The following is a 19,883-nucleotide window of genomic DNA, read 5'->3' as shown; positions in this document are numbered from 1 at the left end:
ATTTCCCAGAGGATAGAAGAAGCCTCAGGATCCCATCTCATGGCCATTCTATAGAGGCAGACGCCACCAAGAGGAGGGAATGCACTCAGCCAGGGAACACTGACCTGTCTTCCTCTGGCCTGTCTTCCTCTTCCTCTGCCTAGTGGATAGCTCCCTTCTGCTGCAGTCTCAGTCTCTCTCTCTCTCTCTCTCTCTCTCTCTCTCTCTCTCTCTCACACACACACACACACACCAGTACACATGCTGGTTATCCTTTAGTCTCACAAAAGTATAAATATCTAAACCAAGGTATTTTAATTTAATGTAGAACACTTTAGCTGCTAGACTTCAGTTATGTTAAAGAGACTGACTAAACTCCCTAAATCATGATTAACTGATTAGCCATCTCCCTAATCACAAAGAGGCCACTTTCCCTCTCCTTTATACCATCACCAAATGTACACTGGACTCAGGAAAGATGTATAGTGTTGTCTGGAGACAGGGCTCTTGCAGCTAATTTGCTAACACACACGGTGGATCCCCCCAGAGGGCCTACAGTGAGATGCTGAGCCTCGGAGCCAACTAACCGGCTCTCCCCTGCTCTAAGACTGGAAAGTCATTAAGGGTTTTCCTGTAGACTAAAGCTCACAATACTCGAAACTAGGATGCCCAAACCAGCAATTTCAGAGATAACCTGCTCAATTTGTATTAATTATAAAGTAAATAATCAGATCCTAAAGGCAAGTTAATTATTAAAATAACCTGCTAAAGGATACGCAGGACCATTAGAACTCCCCCACGGTTAAGTCCAGCTGGGCTCACTCACAGTTCCCTGGATAGCAGGGAAAGCAGGTGTGTCTCCGCAAGTACAGCTCCTCGTCACCACACCCAGGGCAGGGGTCAGAATTCCAGGGTGGCCTCAGCTTCTTCTCCCGCAGGCTGGGGAGAGCCCTGAGATTCCTCCAGGGATCCTTGCACGTGATTATGATGCTAGCCAAACTTGGAGGACACTGCTGCTCCTTCTCACCTGTCCTGCCACTCAGAGTCAGGGGGAAAGGGGCAACGGCCAGCAGTAGGCAGAGGCATCGTGCGGGGTTTCACACACAGCCCCCAAATGCCTGCTGGTTCAGTTTCACCGAGGTCCAAATGTGTTTTTATGCCATCTGAGGTGGTAACATAGCTCCATATCTTAGGAGAACAGCAACCCCAAATTAAGGCCTGCATAGTTTAGGGATCAAGTACATTATGGTAAGCAATTAACTTAAACATAATTTATTTTTATTCTAAAACAATACAAGTGTAGTTCAGATTTCAATTTTTTATCTTCCTTTGGTAGAAAACCTTGTCAGGATGACTATCAATAATAATAATGTACTATGTATTTTAAAAAGTTAAAGAAAAGGCTTTTGAATCCTTTTACTACAAAGATCTGATATTATTTGGAGATACTTTTATCATAATATGAACATTATAAATATGCATATTAAAACATCAATGGTAACCAATACATATGTACAATGACCCTGGCTAGGATCCCCAGGAATGTGTCAGAGTCGGGCTGTACTCCATGTGACTTCGCTGGCTGGCTGCCAACAGAATTTAAATGTTACTGAGGAGACCAGGACAGAGTCAAACACCACAGAGCAGATAGTGACCTCTTTCCAAAAGAAAACAATTATCATTTAACCGTTGCATATTGTATATATTCTGAAGATATTTCTCTGAGTTTTGGATCTTAACCTTCTCTTGTTCTCCAATAACTCATGGCAAAGGTAGATTTAATTGAGAATATCAATCAGAAGACATGCCGTGTGCTTCCCCACAGAGGGAAAAAACCAGCAAGAGCGGCTCACGGCTTTGAAAGTCAGCCCCGCTGCAAATCTGAAGCTCCGGACCTCTACATGCTCCCGACACAGCCACTGTAAAGTTTCATAAGTTCTTCTCTGCAAATTTATGCTATTGCTATTCTGAAACTAATCCTAAATTATTTTTAGGAAAACACCTAATTCTATGGAAAACCATAGAACATCAGGAAATTCAAACAGAATTTTTCAAAATTCTGTAAATATTCCTTTTAACAAGGTATATTAGACAAAAAAATATGGTCATTGTATAAAAAATAGAAACAAGAAAAGTCACTTTTAATCCTGCTATCAAAAATAACTACTTTTCACACAGACTTTCGTACTTTTCTGCACAAAATGCATGTGTATTATAAGTGAGACACCAGGGAGAGCCGGGCCTCGCAGGTGAGACCTGGGACCCTGTCCAGAGACACTAGCAGTGCCACCCCTGCTGGCCCACCCAGCGTTGGGACAGGGACTGCACCTGAGAGCTGACCACAGGGCCCAGCAGGCCCTTCAGCCCACCATAGGGACACAGAAACCTAAGCCTGCAGGCTCCGCACGCTCAGGGCGCTGCTGACTTCGCCAGCTCCCCAAAGTCCGCACAGCCAAAGGGCCAGGGAGACTTCACATGACCTCCAGGGAGTGGGCTGTCCTCTAATGAGACCATTCACTCTAGGCTCAGCACCCCTGCACCTCCCTTCCTGGGCCCTGTGGCACCCCACTGCCTGACTGGATCAGTAGACGATTCTGACTTAAACTCTCCAGCAATTGACCCATGGTGAAAAGGCCAAAGGGTCTGGGCCTCCCATCCAGTCACTTGCAGATCAGCCACGGGCAGTGCCCACGCTAGCTGGGTACAGTTCCAGGGGCCCAGGATAGCCACTGCCCCTGCAGATCCCAGTCTGTTCTTGCCCTCGGGGCCTCAGCTGAAGGAATCTGGGAGACAGAAGCGCTAGCTGGCACCTCTGCCATGGCCATGGGAGGCCCCGAGAGGGCTCTGCCGGTTCCAGCTCTGAACTCCTCGCTCATTCGGGTGAGCAGCCAGAGTCCAGGGGACCAGCCACCACCCTGCCCTAGCTGTGCACAGCCCACAAGACCAGACCCCAGTCCAGCAGCAGAGAAGAAAGCAACAGCCTGGCTGGGCACCCCCACCTGTGCACACCCACCGACCGGTCTGCTCTGCCTGCACGCTGGACCGGCCTGGGCATGCGTGCTGTCGCCAGGTGCCTGCCGCTGCACCTCCCATGCAAGCACATGGGCCATGTCACTGACTGGTTAGTGGATATGCACTGACCCCTACTCTGGATGTCATCATGACCAGATGTCAGAGACCCTAGCAGAGCCATCAGCAACAGTACCTGATGAGCCCATCACACAGAGGGCCAGCACTCCCGCTGCAGGAGTGGCCACAGTCGAGCCCCATGCCTCCCTCCAGAACAGCTAGAGTGACCCCTCTCCTGCCTGACTCCTGGAGACAAGGTCCCTCAACTCCAGCAATGTGCGCTCTACCCAGCCTCTCTCCTCAGGGTCACAGAAGCTGCCTGGAGACTGCAGTAAAGAGCTCAGGTGGAAACCAAAGCAACACCCAGGCCACACCCTCAGGAGAAAGCTGCTCAGTAAAAAAGCTGCCCCAAAACATGGCAGAGAAATCCACCCCACCAGATGTGAGAAGCTACCAAAGAACACAAGAAATATGGAAAGAATAAACATGGCAATATGATGTTTCTAAGAGATGTCAACTCTACAGCAACAGATTTCAAAGAAATCAAAATGGTTATCTGCCTGTTAAAGAGACTTTCTAAATGATTTCGTAAAGCTCAATACAAAAACCATCAAATGAAATTCAGAAAACAACACGGAGCATGAATGAGAAATTAGGCGAGAGATAGAAATTCTGAAAAAGAACCAAATTGAAATATCAGAAGTGAAAAGCTCAATAAGTCAAATAAAAATTCAGTGGGAGGCCTCAAAAGCAGCCTTGATCAATCAGAAGAAGGAATGTAAGAGCCTGCAGACACGTCTTCTAAAACTTCACCTTCAAACAGACCCGAGGGGAAAAATGAAGGAGGACGGCATGCAAGGTCTTTGCATCATGAAGTAGTCAATGGCTGCATCCTTCAGATAGCCAAATGTGAGGAAATGAAGACGGCCATCTTAGAAATAATGGGCAAGACCTGTACCAGAGGCTGGGAGGACCCGAGCGACACAACTGGAAAGACCTTCAGTGGGGCAGGTTAGTGTCAAACTGCCAGCGATATTACAGAGCAGAGGGTTTTAATACCTGCAGGAGAAAGGTACCCGGTCACCTTTACAGGCAGCCCACTGACCTCACAGCAGAGTCCCAGCAGAGATCCAGTAGGTCAGTCCCAGAAGATTATATCTGCTGACCAGAACCACCATCCCCACCAAGACTGTCCTCCAGAAATGAAGGAACAGTGAATGTCCTCAAAGGGAATTCCTTGAGCACCTTCCAAAAGATGCTCAAAGAACGAAGGCCTGGTGGCAGACACTGCAATCCCACCTCTCCAAGGCCAAGGCAGAGCTCAGCAATCCAAGCCTAACCCGAGCAACTTAGTGACATAGTGAGCTGTCTTACACAAATAAATAAAAAGGCTGAGACTGCAACTCAGTGCAGGGGCCCTGGGACCAACGCCCAGTATGACCCCAAAACACTTAGGGAGTGACAGAAAGGAATTAAGCTTTCTTTAATTTCTTTAATTTAATAAAGGAAACAAAACAAAAAATTTTCAAAACAATGAGCTGAGAATCCTCTAAAGGGTAGGCATCAGCCCAACCCTCTCAATAATAACCTTTAATGTAAATGGACTAAATTCTCCAATTACAAGGCACAGGCTGACTGAATTAGTTAAAAATGAAAAAACAAGAACATCTAATACAATTGTACAAGCAACAGATGTCCAGAGCACAGATAATATGAAATGAAGGGTGGAAACCACACTGCTTGGAGCAGCTGTGCTTACATCTGACAGAGACTTCAGGACAAACACAGGAGAAAGTCACAATGTAAAAGACCCAGCTTGGCAGGACTATGTGACGAATGTAACCTACATGCACCTTGTGTTGAGCGCCACATTTCATGAAATCAGCAGCACCAGAACTGATGGAGAACGGGCTCCAAACACCAACCTGAGGAGTGCAGGGCATCCAGACAAACCTTCAACAAGGCAACAGTAAAACCACACTGCATGTGAAATGGCCTCAGGTACTGTCTTAGTTTCTTTTATTGCTGAGACAAAATTCCCGACTTTCAAGGACAGGTTTACATAGCTCACAGTTTATGGAGGTTTCAGACCATAATTGGCTGGTCCCAAGACAGGGTGGCATGTGGTAGAAGATAAATAGTTCATGGCTGTGAAAGACTGCAAAAGCAATGTGAAAGAGAGAGACAGTGAGAGAGAGTGAGAGAGAGAGAAAGAGAGAGAGAGAGAGAGAGAGAGAGAGAGAGAGAGAGAGCCTCTTTCCCTCCCCTATAATGTATGTACTTGCACCCATAATCCCAGCATCAGACCACGAATCACTCACAAACTCTAGCTTCAGCCGCCTTGAAAGGCCCCCTACCAGGACTGCATGAGGCTTTGGGGGGACATCCAGACACAGACTGTAACAGATACTTCCGGAACATTCCACTGGATCAGCACAGCACACACAGTCCTTACAAAGGCCCATGGGACGCTCCCTAGAAGAGTGCAGAGACTGGACCATAAAACAGACACAAATTCTAACTAGGAAATCCTAGCCTCTATCTTTTCTAATCACACTGGAATGAAACTACAAGTCAGTAACAAGACAAACTTTAGAACTTACATAAATGTAGGGAGATTGGACAACATGTTTTTTAAATGAATGGTGTATCACTGAGGAAAGCAGAAGGGAAACTTAAAAATTCCTGAAGCAAATGTCTGAAATAAAACAAACCGAGAACCTGTGGGACACAACAAAATCAACACCAAGAGGAAAATTTTTATCACCTACATCAAAAAACAGAAAAATAACAAATAACCTAATGATGCATCCTAAGGACTTAGAAAAGCAAGAACAAACCAAGACAAGAAGAGTAAGAATCAGAGAAGAAACAAATAAAACTGCCGGGCTAGTAATGTAGCTCAGAGGTAGAGCACTTGCCAGCACGCACGAGGCCCTGCCAAGGCAAGGAAAAAAGAGAATCTAAAGAGCGGTACCAACAACCAGTGAAACAAAGAGTTGGTTCTTTCGAAAACCTTTAATTAGATAACTCTTGAGGGGGAAGAGGTCCCAAATAAATAAAATTAGAGGCAAAAAAGGAGACATCACAAACCACTGGAGATTTCCTTGAAAAACTATATAATAACAAACAGGAAAATCTAAACAAAATTCTGGATACATATGACATACTGATATTCAACCATGAAGATACTAAATACAGGAATACTTCAGTAACAAGCAGTGAAAATGAGTTAATAATAAGGTGTTTCCAGCAAAGAAGAGCTCAGGACTAGACAGTTACACTGCTCAATTTTGTCAGACTTTTAAAGAAGAACTAACATTGATGCTTCCAAAATAACTTCAAAGTATTGAAGTGGAGTGAACCCTTGCAAACTCATTCTGTGAAGCCAGCATTACCATCACACCAAAATCTGACAAAAGGCCCAACAAAAAAAAGGAAAACTCCAGACCAATATCCCTGATGAATTTAGATACAAAACTCCCCAGCAAAACTAGCAAATAGAAGTCAGCACATAAAGAAAAATCATACACTGAGATTAGAATGGTTTCATTCCAAGCATGCAAAAACGTGTCAACACTTGCAAATCAGTTAATGCAATTTATCAATATGCAGTTCAAATTGCTTTGGCCATCTCAATAGACACAGAAAAAGCATTTGATCAAATTCAACATCCCTTCATGATAAAATCCCTGAACAAAATGCTCCCAAGCTGTAGGGTGCTGGAGTCTCCCCGTAGAGGTGATTTCTAAGTCCTTTTCTGTTCCAAACAAAGAACTGAATGAAATAAAGTGGTGGCAGAGTTTCACATTTATTAGAAGCATGAAAATAAAAATAAGAGTGAAGATCACGTGCTCTGCAGAGCGCATTTGGGTCGAGTGAAAACGGGAGGACAATAAAAATCAAAGCACAGCTCAGAGCACAGGCAAGCTATCGGGAGGAAAGCCAGGATGTGGTTTACAGCCTCCAACACCTTGTCATTTCCTTTTCCTGTTTCCCATGCTCACAGCACAAAGGGTCATGTGAGCAAGGACCAGCTTGGATTCTCACCAGACATCTCAGCAGGGTCCCAAGAACCATGCTGCACTGCGTCCTGGGCCCCTTCCAACCAGGCCAGCTGCACCCCATCTTCCTACCTTGGTAAAGGCCGGATGCAGCAAACACACAGCAGTGCATGCTGAACGGCAAAACCAAGAAACGTTAGTCCTAAAATCAAGACCAGTGAGTACACTCGTCTTCCCCACACTCTCATTGTAGAGCCAGATGTTTAGACAGCACAGTCAGCTAAGAGGAAGAAATCAGACCCACAAACAGGAAAGGAGGAGGGAGGCAGGGAAATTGGGATGTGAAGAGGAATCAAGATGTATTACATGCATGCACCAGGCCCTCACCAGGAATGCAAACATGACGGACCACAAACATACGCTACTGAGAAAGTAGGAAGTTTTTTTCTACTGACTGCATTATTGTTTTTCCCATTTAATCACTGCCATTGCTTGTCCTTGGTTTAATTCAGGCATAACAAACAAAAACTGTACACACTTAAGTTGTTCAACTTGATGTTTTGAAATCATCTGTGTTGTGACATGATGTTCGCCATCAAGCTAGTCAACGTTTCCACCGCCTCTTCTAGTGGAGATTCCGTGCATGCCTGTGGGGAGAACACACACATTCAACTCAGCAACCACAAGTATGCAGTGTGGTGTAATCACCAGCATGTGTACGTGAGGCTCCAGGACTTACTCATCCCACTAACTGAACCTCTGTGCTCTTTAACCAAAAGTCCCAGGTACCTGTGTCCCCTGCAATCCACATTCCAATCCATGGTCCAATGCAGGTTTCTACATCCCATAGATAAATGAGATCATGCATTATGTTTCTTTCTGTGTCCAGCTTATCTCACAGAGCACAATGTGTCCAAGCTCATCTTCATTGTCACAAGTCCCAGGATCTCCTTTTCCAAGGCTGAATGAAAGCCTGTGTTTTGCATCCACTCATCTATGCCTAGAGGCATTGTTTCACTATCCTGACTGTGCGCGTGATGCCACAGTGAATACAAGGCACCAGTGTACTTTGAGATTCTGACTTGTTCCTTTTGGGTATAAATTCCAGAGTGGGGCTGTTGAGTGACATGGCATTTCTGCTGTAATGTGAGGGAGTCTGTGCTGTTTTACTTTCCTACCAACAGTACCTAAGCATTCTTTTCTCCTGGGCATCCCAGCACTCTTTCCATAGGTGCCTCCTCATCGGCGTGAGATGCTCTCACTGTGGTTTGGATCCACATTTCCCTGCTAACTAGTGGTGTCCAGGACCTGTTCCTAGGCCTTTGAGCCACTTGTATGTCTTCTTCTCTTGAGAAATGTCAGTAAAAGTCCTTGGTTAATTTTTAGTTATTTGTCTTTTTGCTGTTGAGTTCCTATGGATTTCAGAAGTTAAGCACATGTCAGATGATTTGAATGCAAATATTCCTCTTAGTGTGTAAGTTTTCTCTTCACTCTGTTCATTGTTTCTTTTGCTGCACGGATCTTAATCTATATATTCAATGTAATCATTACCAAAAATTGAAAGATTTTCTTTACAAAAACAGAAAAAATGTCCTAACATTCTTGTGGAACCACAAGAGACACTATACAGCCAAACAATCATAAGCATGAAAAACAGCCTTGGAGAAATCACCACTCCTGATTTTGAAGTAGATTAGAGCTACAATAATCCAAATGGAATGGAACTAGCAGACAGACAGATGGATGGATGGATGGAATGGGAAAGCCTAGGAGAAGGTCAGTGACCTCCACGATTGCATAGGATAGCACAGTATGGAGAGCACTGCCTCTTCAGCCCACACCAGAGATCGGACACCCAAAAGTAGAAGGATGGAGTTGGATGTGTGGTGCCCTCAACTCAATGGAGTGATGACCGGAAGCCAGAAGACTAGAGGAAGAGAGCAACTGGTGAAATTGATTTGATCAGGGAATTTTTATGACTCTAAAAATACAGGCAAGAAATTCAAAAGTAGGCAAATGGAGTAGCACCAGACTATATTCTTAAAAATCAGTTTTGCTTGTTATCTTTTCAATACTACAAAGATTAAAATATGTTAAGTATATTTCCCAAATCCCTATGATAATATAATCATTATGTACTGCAAACATGTAGTAATAAAAATAACAAAAATTACAAGCCTGGCTCACATATTTCTTTGGGCAGCACTTATCCACAATAAGTTTATCCCCCAATCTTCAGATAAAATATGCTTTCAACTGCCTTTGCATTTTCTGAAAATAATTTCAACTTAGTAATGTTTTGCTAGATGAAAATCATGTTTATTGTAGAAAATTTATTAAAATATAGAAGAGCAAAAAATATTGTTTAAACCACTCATAACTGATTAAGAAATAATATTTTAAAGTAGTTTTTCTCTAGGTCTCCTGATATTCTCCTCTCACTCTCGTCCTTCTCTTCCCCTCTCCAAAGGAGAACATCTGAGGTTTTCCAGAGCAATCTGAGATAGCAAGAAGAAATGAAAAGTTAATTCAGTTTATATCCAAGAAAAGAGTAAAAGAGCAGCACATTTCGAGGGTCTGACAGAGAGCTATGCAATTCCTTCCCTGTGAAAGAAGCTATCAAGGCAATGAAAAGCCAGGCACTGAAAGGCCCGTGGGGACCAGGAGTCCAGGGAGAAAAGGTGAGCGTTCTGCTAGGGGACTTCCAGAACAGGGCGTGCTGTGTGACAATTTGTGGCACCTATGTGTCATCTTTACTTATACAAAGCCATGGGTTGTTCAATGCCAAGAGTGGATCTAAAGGGGAGGATGGATGCAGAAAGAAGATGCATCACTCATCTATCAGCTCTAACAAACCCTGCCCCTTGCGCCCTGTGCCCTGCACCCTGTGCCCTGTACCCTGCACCCTGTGTCCTGCACCCTGCGGGGCAAAAGCTCTGTGAGATTCCCAAGCCCTGCTGCTTTGGCCCTGCTGTGAGTCTGACACTAAAGCCTTTATTGTGCAGCAAGATACTCTATTCTTTCCCTAGGGCTAGGCAAAACCTGTTTCCCTGGACTGTGTCTCAGGCTTTTCCAGGAGAAATAATACGCTCTTGGGGGGCTGGGGAGGGGTTGTGATGTGCTGTTCAAGCCAGTTGCACACTCATTACAGTGAGAATGATTAAAGCACAATATTGAGTCAGACTTGTCAAATGTTTGCTGCTTGGGAGAATAATTAATATCTTTAAACTAATCATGAAAATATGAGTGGATGCAAGCGGTCACCCCCAACAGGAGCCTTACTCACCACCTTCACGTCACGTTTCTCCATGGAAGCTTAAGGCTGTGTGCCGTGGACATCTTTCTACTCACTGTTCAGCAAACTTTCCACACTAGTGTTTTAAAATAAAGGTAGTTTCAAGTAACTCCACAAAAGTTAAAATATATGTTGTATATTTTGGGGTATTACCAAAACAGAACTTTTATAATACTTCCTGCTTGTTTTGAAAAGAAGATGACCTTGAAAACAGATTTATTTATGTGTATATTACATATATGTGTCTTCTGTAAATAAAAGTTTGAAATTTGCATGAATTGCTAACTGGAAGAATTTAAACTCAGTTCTTTCCATTTAACCTGGGAATTCGCAAATTAACACAAGATCCTATCAGTAGTAAGCCACAGGCACTAATGCTTTGCCTAGAGCAAAGCTCCTTCTACAAAATCCCCAGCAACATGGGTCTCTGACAACTACACCAGTGTTACTCATAAGCAGGTCATTATTGAGACAAGAACCAGAGACTGTGCAAATGCTTCTCCACTGCACTGTCCTGAAGAAACTCATCAAGCTGAGTGTCTGTCACATGTGTGCATTTTAACACATGCACATGCAATGCATTCTCTTTCTCACTACATCATTCTGGATTAATCTAGTTATGAATTTATGAACTATTTTAAGAACAAATTATCCTGGATTAAAGAATTTAAAGAGTCAATCTTTGTCAGATATTTAGTTGTTGGGGACAACAAATTCACAATGGCTAATTCTGCATACTTCCCTAAGGGATAAAGTGGAAACTTGACATTATCACTACCACTCATCTGAGATTTCCCATTAGCTCTTCTTAGCATAAGACCACCTGAGTCAGCCCAGGATTATATTCCAGGACGAGAACCTCCTTAGCATGAGGCCGTCTCTGCCCTCTTGAGGTCTCCCAGGATTATACTTGCCCATTCAGTCATAAACTTCTGACTCTTCTGCCAAGCTGGAATCTTTCATTGGCCCTGCCTATCATTGTTTACAACAATAAATATTGGCTGAAATGGAATGTCGAGAGAGGACTCATCTGGAGACATTGACTTCCCAGCCACTCATATATTACTAAACTAGTCTGTTTTTTTATTTTTTCACTGTATCCTTAACACAGACAATCAGGGCTTTTTGCCAGGTTCCTGGTACTTAGTAATCTATCTGAAATGACTGCAAATAGCATGATTGAGGGTATTTTAAACACTACCCCTGTTGGTCTGTAGCTTGTCACAATAGAAGTTTCCCACAGGTTTTTGTTTTTATTTGATTTATTTTTCAAACATGATTAATTTCACGCATTTTACCATCATTTTCCTTGCTCAGAAGATCTAATTTTTTACTACATTGAATTAAAAGTTTGTATTTGTGGCCTTTCCCCTCTATTTATTGCTTGGTTTGTTGCTACAATAAAAAATGGTAAAGTTTAATTACTTTTATGAAAATGAACTTAAACTATTATTTTATACAATTCTCATGGCAAAAACACTTTAGATGGAAAACAAAAGCTTCCCAAGTGAGTCACAGGACTTACAGCATGCAGAGTAAGAGGAAGAAAGTCTTGTTTATTAGGACTGCCTTTGCTCTTCTGGTACAGAAAATTGATTGTCATTTCCTGTTTATTTTCCTGTGCTCTATGGAACCATTACATTGCTTCTATATAATTCACTAACGTGTCATTTCCTACTAGCAACTGTAACAGTAATTATTTTCTTAGATGACAAACACTGTGATGACTTAAAAAGTGACCAAGTAATAAAACTGACAGCATTCAAACTCTTAGAATGTAGGTTTCTTAGAGTTGTAGTCAGGGGTTGTACAGAGAACATTAGAATCAGGACACAGAATTCATAATATTATTTTATGATGGCCACCTAAAGTTAATACAAGAAAATGCAGGAAATCTGTCCACAACAAAAGACTCAGAATATTCAGCTAAGGGCCTGGATCCCACAGCAAAATGTCCTGCATGAGTCCAGATGAAGACCTAGAGCCCACAACAGTGCCTCCCACAAGTCCAGCTGGAGGTCTAGAGCCCACAAGAACTCATGCCAGTCTGTTTTAGGGATCCGTAGTGGGGAAGGCCCAAAGGTCAGCCATGGAAGCTAGAAAGTCTATGTAAGTGGGCTGAAGGAACCGTGCTAGTAGGCTGAGGGTTCTGCACTGGAGCCAGAAGTCACACTCAAAATAAGAACCAGGACTTCCCTGAAAAGTACTATAGCCATCCTCAGCAACACAAAGGTCCCAAGCTCCTACAACGATAAGAACAGTTGAGTACATGCCTGAAAGCCAGTGTGATGAGTTTCTCCTGGAGATTAAACAGTACACACCTTACTCTCTGGATCCAGGAAGCAATGCCTGATGCAAGGACCAGAGCGCCCCCAAAGTGAACCACAGCCACTCTCACCAACAAGGTCCTAAGCTCCTCCAGTGACAATGGTTGACTCACACTGGGAGAGCTAGTCATGATGAGCTCCTCCAGGAGAACCAACAGCCCAAACAACAACACTTAGAGAAGCCCACAATGCCCAGCTCACCTTCTCCACATCTCTACTTAGGCTAGCAACTTTCCTCGGGTGGGACATCTATGCTCAGCACCGTGCTGACTTAATTCAACTGGTGTTAAGTTGATCACCAGTTTTTAATCCATGACACTTAGTAAAATGCAAAGTACCACACATTAAATTTCAAACCATCAGGAAATGCAGTTTCATCTGTTGAATTTGCATACATGTGTTTTGTAGGAAGTTGGGGTAGGGCCCGTGAGAAGGATTTAGACAATAGGTACCTCCTTTCTCATTCCTCTAATTCATGCATTTTATCTCACTCAGACACTAAAATACATGGCAAAATAGGAACAACCTGAATTCCACAGTTTTATAGAGGAAAATAACACATCCTGGCATAATGTTTGGTATATAGTACTCGATAGCGCGGGTAGAGTGCAAGTGCTAAGAACTGAGAAATTCAGTCTCTGCAGTCAGACAGACATGGATATAAAATTTATCGCATGTATATGTACCTACTCGGTGGCCTTGGGCAAATCCTGGTTTATGTAAATATTAAGTCACACTAGTTTTTAATAATTGTTATGTAGTGTTACATGTTGATCCTTGATAAAAAAAAAAAAAAGAACGTGGGCCTTGAGCGGCTGTCAGTCATCACTGGAACTGCTGTCACGTGAGTAACCTCCTCTCACTCTGTCTGAGCTTGACGCGTCCAGCCCGGCCCTGTCTTCCTTCTTCCACACAGGGTCACCCTTCCTCTATGGGCTCTGTGTTCTCATTTGCACTGACAGCGCCAGCTCCATTCCTAGCACAGGTGGTGGGCAGAGATGGACGCAGGAACTGCAGGCCCCATTACTAATGAGGCACTGGGGGTCCACGCACCAGGCTGCTGAGGGCAACAACAGGGAGCAGAATCCTCTCTGAGGCTCCTTGCAAACCTTCACACTGGTAGAGAGTCAGCCTTCTCCCTTTATACGTTCAGAATAAATACTGAAATGCTTCCCATTTTTCAACTTGTATCTGTTTTTGGTTGAGCCACACTGAAACAGCAAAATCTCAGTGGATGTTATTGTTAACAGAACCTAGTCTGTAATGACCAAGATGACCCTGGAATACATTATAAAATCAAGAATAATCGTGGGCTGTGAAAAACTAAACATAGAGAATTTATTTCAAAATACTATTTTGCCCATAGCAATCTCACAAGTAAATAGAAAAAGAAAGAGACATTCTACATGAAGTACACTTTTCTTTCTATAAATTGTTTTCTGAGTTAAACAGATGTGAGTTTGGTTAAATCTACTATATAACTTAGTTTCATGTTTTTGACTATCCACTTAAAATTGATTACTATCAAAAATAATTGCCATGATCATTAAAACATAGCACAAATAAGAACAGAGAAAAGTCTGGTTGTTGAGATCCTATTTCTTTCCTACATTTTTCCTGACTCAACAGGATATGGGATGTCTGCTACAGAAGAAAGGAGACACATAAATACAAAACAAAGGGAAAACAAAGGCAAGCAGGAGGAGGAGGGGAATGCAAACAGAGGCCGAGTAAGAGAAGAAGGAAGTTAGGTGCGTAGCCAGACAGTCTGAGCACGGCAGCAGAGGAGTGGGAAAAACCTAGGACAGAGTAAGTGAGCACACGCAAGAAGTAGTCTAACATAAAGGATAAATGAAAGATATACTAAGGAAAAAGACAACATAAAAATTATAGTAGTTAGAACCATGTTTTCATGCTTTCATGGAAGCTGAAAAAGTTGAGTTCATAGAGGAAAGAACAGAGATTACTGGAGACCAAGAGCGGCAGCCGGAGGGGAGAGACGTGAGATTGGCCAGAGTGGGGAGCCAGCTCCAGTGTCCGCACCACCAGGTGCCCGTAAGGGGATGGAAAGGCTGATTCTTGGGGATGTATAACCAACTGCCACACTCCACCCAAAGGCAGGTGCAAGCCTAATGAGTCAGGTCATAAAGCCCAAGGGTTTTCAGAGTCCTAATTGAAAGACAAAGCTGAAGTCAAGGGAAAAAGTCACAACACCTTTCAGAAAAAAGAAACTAAAAAAAGATTCAAGAGACCAAATAAATGTGGAACATACTTTCCTTGAAATGGACTTATGTGAAGGCACACACTAAAATTACAAGCAGTAAAAGTTGCATCAGATAAAAATCAGGGTCATAAAAGGGGAGCCCTCGAGGGAAAGGAGGGAAGGCTAGAGATGGGCCTGGCACCTCCTAAAAACACTTCCCTTTCCGAAATACAGGCCGCCGGGTCCTCAGTGAAGCAGGGGCTGCTGGACAGCACCAAGGGCTCTTGGTGTGGGGACACAGCAGCAGGTGAGAGACCTGAGACAGCCAAGAGCCCGAGCCTTTCTCTGTGGACACAGCACCCTCATGCTGCCGTAGTGGCCTCATAAAATGACATGACAGGTTGTCTTTGAAGAATGAAAGGCAAGGTCTACGTTAAATATTTTCAAAGGAAAGATGAAGAATTCAGGGTGCACTTTATGTTTCCAAAAGGCTACGCCTTGAGGGGTCGAGACCAGGAGCCAAGGATGATGGCCAACTCAGGAGTCTGAGTTCTAATCCTGGCTCTGCCCACAGGTGGATGATAGTGAGCCTAAAGTTTATAACCCTGTAAAACAGGAGCTATACCACTGATCCAGAGACACATGCAACATCAATTAAAAACACATTACATACTTTCTGATACCACTTTCACTGTACTTGTTATAGAGAAAACAGAGCAACTATCTTAAAATCCCGGCAACCACTGAAAGATAATTCACTTACCCAGAGTTCTGAAATCACCTATACGTAGAATTATGCGTTAGTACATATGCTATAATTATGCAGTGCTGTGAATTTTAATATAAAAATTACCTTCTTAGGGAAATTTAGAATTTATTTGTATAGCTTTTTAATTTTTTCTATAAAACAGCTATACATAATCAATGACACTGCAACTGCTGAAACAAAGTAAATATTCAAAAACAAGTTCCAGGCTATGAAAGAATGCAGCTGATTATATGCAAAATCATCCTTGGGCCCAGATCACTTTTTAGTTCCATAAATTATTTTCAAAAAAGAGATTAGACTCTTGGCTTCTAACTTCTAGTGTTAAGTAAAAGTATCTCTTTCTTCTAAGAGGATATATAGGCCTAACATTTCAAAAGATGAACTTTTCAGAAGTCTAAATTTTAAAATAAGTCAATAAAGAAACAAGTGAAATGTGTTTTATTTTAAAAATCAAAATTCTAAATAATGAAATACATGCTGTAGAGAAATTCTTGAAGCAACAAATAGTTGTGCCTCCGGGGAGGAATTTAGGCTCTTGCGTGCAGACATCCCCAGCCCCACAGAGAAAGCTCAAGGGGTGACACCCACAGCCTGCCACGTAGCTGTGTGTCCACTGCGTATTAAACACAGTTGACCTGTACTCACGATACGGCATGGAGATGTATTATGTAACAGCCACTCCTTCAGTATTTTAGTTCTACTCCTTCTTCATCTTCACGCTTATTAATCTGCTACATTACATGCCAGCTCCTCTTTAAGCTTTCTTTGAAATCACATTTCTCTATCTGGTTCACATCATTTAAATTTCAATATATTGATTTTCACTTTTTCTTGTTCAATAAGTTAATGAAGGCAGCACATTGTCCTGGGGCACTTAGCAGCTAAGGGGTCTCTTTGCCACTGTGATTCCAGACAGGACCGCCTCCTGTGTGGTGTCTGCAGAGTCACTTAGCTGCGTGGACGACCCCAGCAGGACCAGGTCTCCGGGGCAGGCAGGTGGCCAGTGCGTGCAGCAGGCGGGTCCCCAAAAGCCCAAGTCCCCACCTCCAGGAGAAGACGCGGGAGGGTGTGACCTGCTCTCAGAGCTTTGAAAACTTGAGAACCAAGTCTGAGAGATCTCTCAATTTTTTAGTTGTTGTTGTTGGCAACTATTTCAAACTTTTCCAAGACAACAGAGAAGGAAAAATTATGCCTGTGAGTCCAGTTTGATCTGAGGCTGCCTAGTTTTTAAGTTTAAAACAGCAAAAATGCCTCTGCTATTTGCTTTTCGGTTAGTATGCATTCTTTTCCCTCATGGGGGTGACTTTGATAATGACAGCCTGCAGATAGGGCAGGGGAACTGCTGTTTATATTTCTGGATAAACTGACCAACCACGAGGGCTGAGATGATGTTTTATTGCTTGCTATTTTAGAAAACATGCTCTCTCAAAGTCACAGCCATAGAGGGTAGAGTTCGGAGTCCTCAGATGTTGGAACTTTTTCCGATGACCAGATGACGTCCCATCCCTGTATTAATTCGGTGACACCCTGCTGAGAACCTGGCCCAACACACTGCCTTCTCGGCCCCGCCCAGCCCACCACGACCACTGTGTGCCCCAAAGCCCTCCTAGGAGGGAAGGTTTGCTGCTCCTTTCTGGCCCATGTCCCCAAGTCCAAGACCAGTGCGCCTGTGACCCGGGCCCTGTGTCCAGGAGACCGAGACCAGTGCGCCTGTGACCCGGGCCCTGTGTCCAGGAGACCGAGACCAGTGCGCCTGTGACCCGGGCCCTGTGTCCAGGAGACCGAGACCAGTGTGCCTGTGACCCGGGCCCTGTGTCCAGGAGACTGAGATCAGGGCACCTGTCACCCAGGCTCTGTGTCCTGGAGACCAACATCAGCATGCCTGTGACCCGGGCCCTATGATCAGGAGACTGACACCAGCACATTGTGACCCAGGCCACGTCTTGGAGACCGAGACCAGCGCGCCTGCCATCCGGGCCGAGCAGCCAGCGCAGCACTAGGCTTCGTGTGTGCACAGGGACCACGGGCTCCTGCCCAGGACACTCGGCCCAGCCAGTGGGCACAGGGCAGCGAGTGAGACTTGAGGGCCAGAATTGGGCTCGTCCACAGCTGCATGGGCCACAGAGACTGTGATGCTTTGTGGAAACTAAGAAAACTTCAGACCGCAGAAAGATTTTATTGCTGCGGATGTGGGCTTCTTTTCCCAGTTTCTGAAGAAAACCACCACTAGCCCTTCCTTTCTTTTAGATATTAAAGTTACACAATGAGCAGATTTATTTTGTAAGCTCTTGGCGGTTACCGTAGGGCAATCGCGTTTCAATGCAGTTACCACACGTCCTCCCCGGGTGCTCCCGGCTCTGGGAGGAGACCGGAGGGGTGCGAGTCTCCCACAGAATGAGGAATGGGAGATCCACCTTTCTGGGTGTTTCCTAAAAGGTATGAAACAAGGAATATTAAACCAGATCCTCTTCAGATGTCTCCTTGACCAGCTGAACCGGCGCCTGGACTCGGTGCTTCCTGAGCTACCTAAGGCCTTCAGGAAGCGGGCAAGTCAGCCTGCCACCAAAGCCCGGGGTGGAGGTGTTTCTGCTGCGTATCAGAAGAGGATAAATGTGGGTGTGCAAGCCTCATGGACCTGTGCTAGGTAACTGCATGGCTTAATTAGCATCAGTCCCAAAATAGGCCATGGATAAATATTTCTAAACTATGGAACATTTTTGGAAAATCCATTTTGTGTTGATTTTTTAATATTGTGAACTCTTTCATAAAAATTCTTTGTTTTTCTCATTTGAGAAATGTAATGATTTTATAAAATATTTAAAACCAATTACCTGTTTAGTGTTCAAATTACTTACGGTAAAATTCATCCCGTAGATTTCATGTCCAAAAAATATGGGCCCCAGAAGGAATCACTCCTGTATTTTGCCATAGGTGGTGGTGAGGGCATTGTGTGTGCGTTGACTCCAGGGGCATTTGCTTGTACGCTCCAGGGATAAGAGGACGGGGCACTCCGAGGTGAGCAATCTTCACACATATAATTAGTGCGTAATTATAAGACACTGTTGCACTGTGGCACTTCAATACAGGCTTAAGATCGCATCCATCCCGTTGTTCTCTGTCACTCCTGCCCTTCCTGGGCCTCTTCCCTGCCCTAATACTACCCTCCACTCTCAAGCTGTCTTTTTTTTTCTAGCATATCAAACAACTTTGAACATGGAAAACAAGTGTCACCATGCTTCACGTACCTGGGTAAATTGTCACCCAGTTCATCACTGGTCATCAGTCCTTAGCTGCAACCATGTAAATATTATCAATGGCATTACCCAACTCAGAACTGAACCCTTTACCCTTCAGAGTTCTTAGGGATCTACTGTCAAAATGGCCCACTGAAAAATAAAGAAGCTACATCATGAAATCTCCATGGTAAAAGGTTCTAACGGTCTTCTTTATCAGTTTCTCTTATTATCTTTACAGCCTTTTATAATCCTTTAGACTTAGTTTTCAAGAAATATTTTCTAAGACTTCACTTCTGAAGTGAAAGAGAAACTTCCCAGTTTTATTTGTCAGGAACTTGCCGTGCCCTTGATAGAGACAGACCTCTGTGTGGGGTCATTAAGGAATCTGAGATGGCCTGCATTACAATCACATGGAAGGAGATCAGCTCATGTGCCTGCCATTGAGCCCTGAAGCACACTCTTTAGAACTTGCCACACTCAAGAATCCAACTGGAAGACACATTTGATGAAGACTAAGTCACTGTAGGAGAGCTGTAATACAGACAGCAAGAGGAACACTTTTAGTCCTGTTTCTAGTGCTATGGTCTTCTGAAAATATTAAAATGCTTGTTTCTTTATCAGTAAAATGAGGTGAACAAGGTCATTATATCAACAAAGTTATTTTCCATTTTAAGAAAGATAATGTATGTATAAATCTTTTGAAAGGTAGAGAGTGTTTTAGAATTACCTGGTCCCACACCAGAGACTTAGCTCAGCAGCACAGCGCCTGTCTGGCAGGTGCAAGGCCCCGAGTTCATTCCTGGAATAAAAAAGAAAAGAAAAAAAAAGCATCACCTGGTATCTTACACCAGTTCTTCTGGCATTTATTGTATTCAAATTTCTGTTTCATTTTCCCATATAGTTCAAATTATTATTTTACCAACACGTGTGAGATAAGGGTAATTTATTAACATATACAGGACACACAAAAATGTGAGAAGCCCTCATACAGACCACATTCT

The 19,883-nt window shown here is 43.6% G+C and overlaps 1 long non-coding RNA gene across 1 annotated transcript; it reads right to left on the bottom strand.

The window, feature by feature from the left end:
- Positions 1 to 6,150: 6,150 nt before the first annotated feature.
- On the bottom strand, positions 6,151 to 8,040 carry LOC134472569 (uncharacterized). The gene is made up of 2 exons (XR_010042458.1): positions 7,842 to 8,040; positions 6,151 to 7,699 (listed from the first exon to the last, which is right to left on the bottom strand). It is a non-coding gene; the product is annotated as an uncharacterized LOC134472569 (long non-coding RNA).
- Between the last annotated feature and the right edge of the window lie 11,843 nt (positions 8,041 to 19,883).

The sequence above is a fragment of the Cavia porcellus genome, unplaced genomic scaffold, assembly GCF_034190915.1.
Source record: "Cavia porcellus strain 051 isolate PalLab524CR breed Dunkin Hartley unplaced genomic scaffold, mCavPor4.1 scaffold_2, whole genome shotgun sequence".
In the NCBI taxonomy this organism is placed as follows: domain Eukaryota; kingdom Metazoa; phylum Chordata; class Mammalia; order Rodentia; family Caviidae; genus Cavia; species Cavia porcellus.
Note: the sequence above shows the minus strand (reverse complement) of the source record. Positions and strands in the feature narration are given on the sequence as shown.